The sequence below is a fragment of the Schistocerca piceifrons genome, chromosome X, assembly GCF_021461385.2.
Source record: "Schistocerca piceifrons isolate TAMUIC-IGC-003096 chromosome X, iqSchPice1.1, whole genome shotgun sequence".
Lineage (NCBI taxonomy): Eukaryota > Metazoa > Arthropoda > Insecta > Orthoptera > Acrididae > Schistocerca > Schistocerca piceifrons.
In genome coordinates this window covers 659,011,539-659,022,701 of record NC_060149.1, presented here as the reverse complement: position 1 = coordinate 659,022,701, position 11,163 = coordinate 659,011,539, and the positions used below count along the sequence as shown (strand labels likewise).

At 41.5% G+C, this 11,163-nt stretch overlaps 1 non-coding gene across 1 annotated transcript; it reads right to left on the bottom strand.

Moving 5' to 3' along the window:
* Positions 1 to 809: 809 nt before the first annotated feature.
* Trnas-aga lies at positions 810 to 884 on the bottom strand. The gene has a single exon. It is a non-coding gene; the product is annotated as a tRNA-Ser (tRNA).
* Positions 885 to 11,163: the final 10,279 nt, after the last annotated feature.

Genomic DNA, 11,163 nt, shown 5'->3' with positions numbered 1-11,163 from the left:
ACTGCCGTCCCATCTCGCGTAAGGGTGCTGTCCATGCCAGCTACAGTGCTACCTTGTAATGCAGTCCCCATAATTGTCTATCATATCAACTGTGATATGCCTTTCTTGATCACCAATATGTGTGAACGAACAGTGGTTGATCATCATAAAGAGCTAAATGAAAGTTGCTTTTGTCCGACTTTAATACAGAAAAACAAATCATTCACAAATGGTATTTCAGTAGCGCACAAAAAGATATGATTTATAAATTTCAGATTTATTGATTCACTGTATTTTCTTTCATGCTCCCTTGAGAAGTATGGATCATGCATAAAATCTGATGAAAGCAACGTCGTGAAGTCTTTCTCTCTATGATTGTGAGAGTAACTTACTATGAATAGTGTTTTTCCACATGAGTAAGCAAGCTGCGAATCTTTTCTACTGCACGACTCTTTGGCGAAGCTGGAAAGTTTGGATTTTTTTTAATAGACGAGATTAACAGGCACTAAGTGACAATACCATAGTCTAGCGCAGAACTGAATTTTGTGTAAGTGCTAAATTACAGGATTCAGAATCTCTCTAATTCTGTCCTTCCATCTACGGAGTAAACTACCCTTCAAAGATATTGTATTTGTTGAGAGATTGTTAATTAAGTTTTTAACTATGGCTACCATTACTGAGGCATACATTTAACAGCTATTTCATCACAAGTTAATGGAAATTGATAACGATAAACGGAATTAACAACAACACTTTAGTATCCAGAATGAGATTTTCACTCTGCAGCAGAGTGTGCGCTGGTATGAAACTTGCTGGCAGATTAAAACTGTGTGCCGGACCGAGACTCGAACTCGGGACCTTTGCCTTTCTCGGGCAAGTGCTCTACCAACTGAGCTACCCAAGCACGACTCAGGCCCCGTCCTCACAGCTTTACTTCTGCCAGTACCCCGTCTCCTACCTTCCAAACTTAACGGAAGCTCTTCTGCGAGGAAGTTTCATATCAGCGCACACTCCGCTGCAGAGTGAAAATCAAATTCTGGAAACATCCCCTGGCTGTGGCTAAGCTATGTCTCCGCAATATCCTTTTTTTTCAGGAGTGCTAGTTCTGCAAGGTTCGCAGGAGAGCTTCTGTAAAGTTTGGAAGGTAGGAGACGAGGAACTGGCAGAAATAAAGCTGTGAGGACGGGGCCTGAGTCGTGCTTGGGTAGCTCAGTTGGTAGAGGACTTGCCCGCGAAAGGCAAAGGTCCCGAGTTCGAGTCTCTGTCCGGCACACAGTTTTAATCTGCCAGCAAGTTTCAACACTTTAGTAGTTACCAATCAACATGTGCAGGTTTTCTAGAAATGCGTTCCTTCTGTCGTATCTGCGGAATTCCATTCACTAGCAGTGATGTTAGAGGACATGGAGCCTTTAAGGATAAGTCGTTCGTAATAGTTTGCTTCGTGGGAGATCATTCCCATTTTGACATCCCTGAATGTAAGTACTACAATCAGTGCTTGGGACTTTGAAGGCAGGGAGTCCTAGTGAGAAGACACCAAAAGAAGTATATTTGGCCTCCTAGGCGAAAGTGTTAAGTCTGAAGAGTTCAGACTAACAGTTCAAAAGCAGGACTTCATTTTAGAGAAATTGAAGTTCCATGTTCGTAGCTCCAATAATTTTTATTCTGCTCAACGGAAAACCTTACAAATATGTGATTAAACAAAAAATAGCTGGAGAATAAGCAATTCCTTAACAGTATGTCAACTGCATTACAGTATTTGAAAATAAGAGTAAGTCAATTATTAAGACAGTAGGTTCACAAACCATCTTTATTGATTTGCAGGACTGCTCAACAACAATACTACTTTTCAAGTAACAAACCATTATCAACAATAAAATTCCAAATGACTGCAGAAATATGGTATGAGCGTTGAGTCTTTGATATACCTTCACCTCTGTTCGACACGCCATTAGAAAAAAATTCCGTGTTAAAAATCCTTAACAATTGTAGTTCAAGACTAGTTTTTTTTTAAAAAACTAAGCGTATACTTTAGTATGTTTAAGTATTTATCATCTTCATCGAACCGATTACTCAACATAGCAGAAAAATGGGATCTGGTATACACAGTACTAGACGTTTTAGTAGCAGCATGATGTAATTAGCCATGTGTTTTTAACTCCAAGCTAAACCTGTTCTCTTTACGTCGGCATACATAGGGAGAGGAGTGTGGGACCAAAATAAAATTGTTACTAGGACTTTAGTAACATCACGATACTTCAATCTTTTTTACATTCTGGCTGTTATCCAAAATAATGTCTGTTGCTTAAAAGTTACTTTTCTTGTACTCTCAGCTGATTGATCGATCGTCCCCAGAGGCCGCTCTTGCGTGATACTTCTGATCTGCTCGTCATAAACGAATGTTTTTGGATGGCGACTGGAACAGAAAATTTTAGTTAATCTTTGTTCAACTGGAAAATAAAACAAATGAGACTTTAAAACCAGAAACACACCAAGTGAGTGTTACAGGATAACGATTTCAAGTCACACTCCTAGGAGCAACGAAGGATAACGCATCAAATTGTCTTACATTTATTTACTTTACTAAATGCCTTAGCTCGTTTTTAATCTGTTATCCTAGAAACAATTTTAGTAAAAAAGGAAGTTTCAAGTTTTTTCATGTTGGCTCCACACATCTTTAGCAAATTCAGAAAACATTCGTTGTTTACAACACTGCTTACAGCTATACACAGGTCTTATGAAAGACTACTAAAATATGTCTTTTACCGATACCTGTTATTATGGCACATTAATGGGAACAAAAAACGATATTTGCCTGCAATATGCAGCTCTTATTTATGGCTACAAATTCTGATTACAGCGGTCAGTAACAAAACCTTGCGCTTGTATTAAATGTTTCAAAAATATCCTCAGCAGTACCATATGTGTATGCGTGTTGTATGATGACATTCACGAAGGATTGCATTGTTTCAGGCCCAAGTTTGTGTTACCGAAAGAAACTACACGTACAAATATGTGAACTACTTAATTTTTTGCTGATGGTACACTATATACCCAGTTTATCTGTTTACTATTCATGAAACAAATTAATCGTCTTCACATGAAGTAAAGTACGATCTCTCTCAAATTCTAAGGCAAACTTAATAGCGGCATGACTTACGAGATGAAGGTCGCTTCAATCCTGGACGTTAACGGTACTTAGCACCAACACTGATATATTTAGTGTTCACACGAGATGGAATACGAACGCTGTGGCACTTCGTTTAACCCAGTACTGAATGGAGAAACGACTGAGTTGTCAACTGAGAAATTTAGTGTGGCATCGCAAGTAGGAAATTAGTAATTACAGTTAAAGCAAAGCACCATTTCCAACTTATTCTTGAAGGTTGTATGACGAATCTTCCGCACTGCTGAGAAACGAATGAAATGGAAAAGCGTCGTTTGAACTTTTGAAAACATCTATGACTTGTTGAAGAGAACGTGTCAATACTTACAAAGCAATGCGTATCACATTATACCATGATCTTTTTATTTTCTTTCTCAGTATCAAATAACGAAGAATAATTTCCTCCGTCAGAAAAGTAGAATCAGTGAATCCTATAATGAGAATTGTTTCGTCAATGTTCTTTAGCCATGTTCATATTTAACTTTCAGAGATTTGGTCTCTTCTGTGGCAGATAGTGGCGGATTTACGTATAGGCCCACTAGGCACGCCCACCACCTTAAGGGGTGGGGGAGGGTGGCATTCTTCGCTCTGTACTCATTTGAACCTTTTACGTTTTAAAATAACTGCGCTTACAAACTACAAAATTTCTTATATTGTTAAACAACTTGCTAGTTTAAATAAGCCTTATGAACGAAATTCGACAATACAAGCTTGGGAACGTACGTAGTTTGCATGGTGACTGAACGAAAATTTAACATTCGGTTTCTGTTTGGTAACTTCACGATCGATAAAAATGTTTTGAAGTAAGTTGTCAGGACGGCAATTTACAATACAATGTTTGAAAAGTTCTTATTCCGACTATGTTGTCAGCTTCTGCTTAACCCTAATATATTTTTCCCGTCAAAATACCAGGACCCCTGAGAAACTGTGATAAATTAATCAGCAGTTTCTTAAATACTGTAACATGTGTGGGCCTCAGTATGCAAAACCCGACTACTTACATTTCTTGTAGAAATTACGGGGAAGTATGAAGTCAACCCTCCATAACTGTAATTAATGTGGAAGCTCTGTGGTCGTCATCTCAGCCTAGATTTAATGACATCCATTTAACGAAACATGGTGATACTGGAAATGATTTACATTTTTAAACGCGTTTATACAAAAGGAACATAAGCATAATATCTAATGGAGTGTGGAATACATTTCACAACAGTTCAAAATTTTATTTACTTGCTTACGTTTTTTTTTGGCGAAAAAAGGAGAAGCCAACTTCCGTTTGTCTCATTTATTGTACTGCTGACTGCACTATATAAAAATTCCTACTCTGTGCTATCGAGTAGCCCGTGGCATTGCAAATTTTATGTTGAACTTCTTAACTAGGCTTTTTCTTCTAGGAAAGATTATTTTTATTTTACGTTGGAAGAAAAGGTGCACTTGCGTGTAGACATAACAGCAGTGATCACACTAATGACACCACTTCAACTGTTAACAAGACTACTTAAAGTTGAATAGTCTGTCTTCTCTGCCCACAAGAATCGCTGAAATGTTATAAGAGTAAGTGGGGTAAGAGACCACCTAGCACAACGCACTGCAAGAAATTGCAAAAATTATTTTCTTCTTACATTAGCAAGACAGTGTCAAGAATATTCAGAACATATTTGCGTCCCAGCTAAAATTCCGGCGACGCGGGAAACGAACTAAAAAAGGGACTGACCTGTTTTCTTTACGAGACGAATTCCAGCCGGCAGGTGTGCTACCGTTCACTGACAAAAAAGCGACAGTGAAATTGTTCTGCATTGTTCTTTCATAGCACAGTTACGTCGAGTAATCCGAGCTTATCAGTTCATCGCTTCATATTCAAAGGAAAAAATCTTTGTGCTGGTGTGCGGTGTAGTAAGATTGTACCTGTTTACCGTCTCTCACAAATTTCTTTCTTTTGTTTTGACCGTTCGTTGACAATTTTCTAAGTGCCTTAGCATAAATAACTGTGAAAGTGCAAAGGTGCAAAATTAAGTGCGGCGGCATTTCGAAAGTTATCGAAGGAAAGGCGAGAATGGGAAGCCGATGTTCTAAAAACGCTTGGCAGAGTAGATAAAATTTTCGCAAAAACTTTTGCTGGTTCCACTTCGGTTTCAAGTAGTACGGATGATATTTCTGGCACTGCAGCTGTTGTGAAGGAAGTAAATACAGACGAAACAGAAGTTGAAAATGAAAAGCAAATTGTTCCTTATTTCGAGTTTCACGAAAAACTGATTGTGGAATCAGACATTACAAGAAGAAATAACATTGTCAGTGATCATCCTGAAGAATAGTGTGTCAATGAATGAACATTCGACACAACGTGGCATTAATCAAAATCGTAACGGTGGTTTTTCTAATTCAAGTATATCTATCGGCGATAAAACCAGATATTTGAACAAAAATGTGTTTTCCGTAAACTGTTAAATGGTGAATCAACTTGGGGTTATTTTCTAGTATAATCCTATAGTACAGGTGCTGTTTTTCGTGCACCATGTAAATTGTTGGAGGTACGGCCGCGATTGCAACTAATGGTATTGCAGATTGGAAAAATATTTTTAATATTTTATCTGATCACAGCAGTTCACTTTAACACAAAAATTCTGAGTCATCACTCTTGACAAGAAGAGTCACTTTGAACAATAGACAACCATTTCGAGTCATATGTTGAGACAGAAACAAATGTACTGGCGCATTGTGTTGAAAAGGGCGTTTGCAGTTGTGAAGAAGCTAACAAGTCATGCACTTCCCGTACGTGGGCACGTTGAAAGATTCCATTCATTACATAACTGTCAGTTTATGATGTGTCTACTTATACCCGAGTTTGATCCTTTTCTCGCAGAGCACATTGAACGATATGGAAATCCAGGGCAAGGACATAGAAGTTATCTTTCTTCAACAGTCTTATTAAATAATACACCTTCTTTCTGAGCAAATAATTATTTTAAGTGAAATGAAATAGGTCAAATATTTCTCTATGATAGTAGGTTCTACTGTGGTCGTTTCACATACTGATCAATTATCTACCAGATTAAGATATATGAACGAGAATTGTGAAACTTGAAAGTTTCTTTCTGTTTTTACCAAACCCGGGACGCAAGTCCGAAAACTTGGCTGAGGCTGCACTGAAAGACTTCTCTACAAATTCCATTGATATTATTGACTGTGGAGGCCATATGACAACCCAAGCAAAGTCAGGAATCTACAACGGTTTGCAGGCACACATTAAAGAATGAAATCCGAAAGCGCATTACGTGCCTTGTGCAGCACATTCTTTGAATTTAGTCGCCACTGGTGCTGCAAGCTGTTTGAGAGCATGCTAATTTTTCAATGTAGTGCAAAACCTTTATAATTTTTTCTCTGCTTCTACACAGGGCTGGAATAAACTTCTTTCATGGGAACAGGACACAAAACGGTAAAAAGTCTATCAAAAACATGTTGCTCAGCAAGATGAGGTATCGAATATACTGCTTCCCCCTACTTACGCCTCCCGAGGAGATCACGAATGTAAAATTAGGGAGATTCGAGCGCACACTGATGCTTTCCGGCAGTCGTTCTTACCGCGAACCATACGCGACTGGAGCAGCAAAGGGAGGTAATGACAGTGGCACGTAAAGTGCCCTCCGCCACACACCGTTGGGTGGCTTGCGGAGTATAGAGGTAGAGGAAGCGTGTGGAAGTCTATATGAAAACTGGGAGGGCGTTATCAGTGTGTTCACACATATTGCCAATAATACGTCTGAAAAACCATTTGTGCGGAATGAGGCTTCAACTCTATTGAATGAACTCAACAGACTAGAAAAGGTATTCAATGATGACAGTTTGGAAGGACATACTCCAGAGACTTAATAGTTTAAGTCTGGAATTGCGAAGTATAAATACTGATACTGAAATAGTGCATGAATTATACCAATCATTTGTAGGATTTATTGCATCTATTCGTGGCATGTTTAACGATTATGAAAATAAATCCATGGAGATTATGACTGATATAGACTATGAATGCACCTATAGATCACGAAAACGCAAATTTTATGACGAAAAAGCGGACTCTTAAGAAGTTTTTCTGAGTGGAAGAGAAAAATTTGGAGTCTTAACATTTCTCCCAGTACTCGACAATTTGTACGCCGAATTAGTGAGGCGGAAGGAAAGCTTTAGAACATTGTTGGACTCCTTCACAGTTTTCAGTAACCTTAAGAACAGTTCCCCTGACGATATTGGTGAACGTGCAGCAAACCTCGAAGTGTCACGACCGATTTAGAGCCTTGCTTCCCTAGTGAGTGTGTACATTTCGCGCAACTTTTGAGATCTGGGATTAGCGATATACTAGTCGAAATCAGCAAATTTTTACGGAAAGAGGCTACAGTCCGTGTTTCCTAACGTTGACATTGCTCTTAGAATATTTCTATGTATGGCACTTTGAAATTGTTCAGCAGAACCCTCGTTTTCGGCTCTTCAAGGACTGAAATCGTACATACGTTGTCTGATGTGAAGAATGGACAAGGCGTTCAATCTCTCATCGAAGCCGTCCTCTTAACTGCTAACCGTCTGAACTATGAAGATATGATAGAGTTTTCTGTCATCGAAACCAGAAGCAACTTTGTTGACTGGTGAGTTTATTTATGCCAATTAGTCTTAAAAATTTATATTTGAGATTTTTATTATAACAGAGCACATTCATTGTACTTAAAAGTACGCATTACCTGTATTTTAGAATTGCCGATTGCAGAACGTGGAACTAAACCTCGTTTACGTGCAGACGTGACCGAAGGTGCCCGATAATATTAAACAATACCCGAATGACCCAGGGCCGCTCGGCGCTGTACAGTCAACTCATACTGACACTGTATTATGTTACAACTGATGCGTTTTCTTGGCGTCTGCTGAAATTTATAGTTATCGCGGAAATATACGTTATCTGAGAGCACGCTCAGACGGAAAGTTATTAACTTAGTTCAGTTCTCTCGATAAATACATAAAAGCTCTGCGAATACCTTTAGAGAGAGCTATGGTGAAAACAATACATGCAGTACAAAAATGTTCACGCCTTACACGGATTAAAGGTACTGTGTACACTTATGCAGCATCTAGCTACTCAGCCCCTTATGCGTTACACCTTAACTATTATGAAACAGATCTGATTTTCCACACTGGTCTCTAAAATTATGTAACAGCAAATCCAGTTCTGTGTTTGTTCCTCTGTATTTAGATTGGTTGGTTTGGCTCAAGGTACAAGAACACTTGACACCACACCTAAGAAAACGAATGGAATGGACAAAACATGAGGAAAACATACACCACAAGGAAAAGAAGAAGAATGTATGAAAACCATAGAGCAGATTGTCTGGGCTGGCTGATCACAATAATAAAGGAGAATGAGCCAGTCACTCTGCAACACAAAATGTCCACCCCAAAAACACAAGGCGAGATGAACACATGTAGGGAAAACACGACCACCAAGACCAACAAATGCATAGCAAGTGCGACAGAGATAAAATGGAGGTAGTGTGGCGACCTCAGAGAGGAGGCTAAATGCCCACCCTTAGATGGTGCGATAAAAATCCCCTCACGAATAAAACGTGAAACTAAATTTGCTGCTGAGGCACTGTCACCCAACATCGAAGGTATGGTGCTGGGAAGGTTGGAAGTCCGCCGCAGAGCGGCTGAAAGCGGGCAGTTCACCAAGATGTGGACGACATTCATATGTGAGCCACAGTGACATTGAGGTGGGTCCTGGCGGCGGCGGAGGTAACTGTTAGCCAATGCAGAGCCAATGCAGAGCCAATGCAGAGCCAATGCAGAGCCAATGCAGAGCCAATGCAGAGAACCATTGAGTTCCTGCGACATACCTGCATGGAGGCCTTCCACACATTCGTTGTCTCCCTGAGGGCACACAGTTTGTTGTGTGTACTGAGATTATACCATTCCGTCTCCCAAATCTGAAAGACTTTGTAGCCTAGCAATGATCGCAGGTCAGTTGCAGGGATGCCGATCTCCAGAAGAGGTATCCCTGTAGTCAATCTGGCCAGCCTGTCGCCAAGTTCATTTCCTGGGGTTCAGACGTGGCCTGGCGTCCACACAAACACCACTGAACGACTGGACCGTTTCAGGTCATCGATGGACTCTTAGATGGTCGTTACCAGAGGATGGCCAGTGCAGCACTGGTCGATACTTTTAAGCTGCTCAAGGAGTCACTACAAAGAAAGAACGACTCGCCAGATCATGGGTGGATGCGCTGAAGAGAATGAGAAATGGCCGCCAGCTCTGCAATGAAAACACTGCAGCCATCTGCAAGGAGTACTGTTCAATATGTCCATGAACATACACAAAGCCAACCTGACCTTCAGCCATCGAGCAGTCAGTATCAACCACTTCATGCTCCTAGTACTTGTCAAGAATCGAGATGAAGTGACAGTGGAGAGCTGTGGGGTTAACTGACACCTTAGGATCCCTGTGAAAGGTCCAGGTGAAGCTTCGACCTAGTTGTCACCATGTACGTGTACGTGAATGGAACTCTAGTAGACTCTATAGGTGGCAAAAGCAAGGACTCCAGACAGAAGAGACTTAATGCGAACCGCAATTGTAAGCCCTGTCCTGAGTCTCCAATGCGAGAGATGAACCGCCGAGGATGGGAAAAGGAGATGGTAATTCAAATGCGCAGGAGAACTACTAATGTGTGCAATGTAACTGGCGAGCAGCTGTGCATGCATTACCTTCAATGGGGGGGATTCCGGCCTCCGCAAGGACACTGGTCACTGGACTCTTCCTAAACGCTCCTGTTGCCAGTCGAACGCCACAGTGGTGCATTGGATTGAGGAAACAACGCTGAGGGCGCCGTCGAACCATAAACCACACTCCCATAGTCAAGGCAGGATTGAACGAAGGCTCTGTAGAGCTGCTGCAGCAGAGAGCGATCTGCACCCCAGTTGGTGTTGCTCAGGAAGCGGAGGGCAATGAAGTGCTGCCAGTACTACCGCTTCAGCTGACGAAGATGATGAAACCACGTCAACTGGGCGCCGGAAACAAGTCCTAAAAATAGGTATGTCTCCCCTACCGTGAGTGGATCGTCATTAAGCTGAAGTTCTGGTTCCAGATGAATGATACGATGTCGACAGAAGTGCATGGCACACGACTTGGCAGCTGGAAACCGGAAGCGGTGGGCTAAAGCCCATTACTACTCCCTGTAGCCACCGCTCACCAACACCAGTACTGGAGCAGCACTACGAAATGCAGAAGTCGTCTGCATACAGAGAAGGTGAGACCGACGGACCTCCAACTGCTGCTAGACCGTTAATGGCCACTAAAAATAGAGATAAACTCAATACAGCGCCTGGCGGAACCCCATTCCTCTGGATACGGGAGGGGGAGGGGGGGGGGGAAGAACTATGGGAGGCACCAACTTTGACATGAAAGTATTGAGCGATAGGAAATTTTGGATAAAAATTGGGAATGGGGCCCCAGAGACCGTATTCATATAATGTGGCAAGGGTAACATGTCACCAGGTCGTGTCTTAAGCTTTTCGTAAACAAAAAAGATGGCGACCAGGTGTTTGCGTCTGGTAAAGGCTGTTCGGATGGCAGACTCGAGGGAAACTAGATGATCAATTGTAGAGTGACCCTGGCGGAAACTGCCCTGGCATAGAATCAGTAGGCCACGTGACTCCAGGACCGAACACAAACGCCGACTTTCTAAACGTTACAGCTTACAAAGAACATTAGGGAGGCTGATGGGCCGATAGCTATCCACATCAAGCGGGTTTTAACCGAGTTTGAGCACTGGAATGATTGTGCTCTCCCGCCATTGCGATGGAAAGAAGCCATCGCACCAGATCCGATTGAAGATAACGAGGAGACGTCGCTTTTAGTCAGATGAAATATGTTTGATCATCTGGCTGTGGATCCGATCTGGCCCAGGAGCTATGTCGGAGCACTATGCAAGGACTCTGTGGGCTCCCACTTTGTAAATGGATCATCGTAGGGTTCACTGAACAATAGGGCTTTCC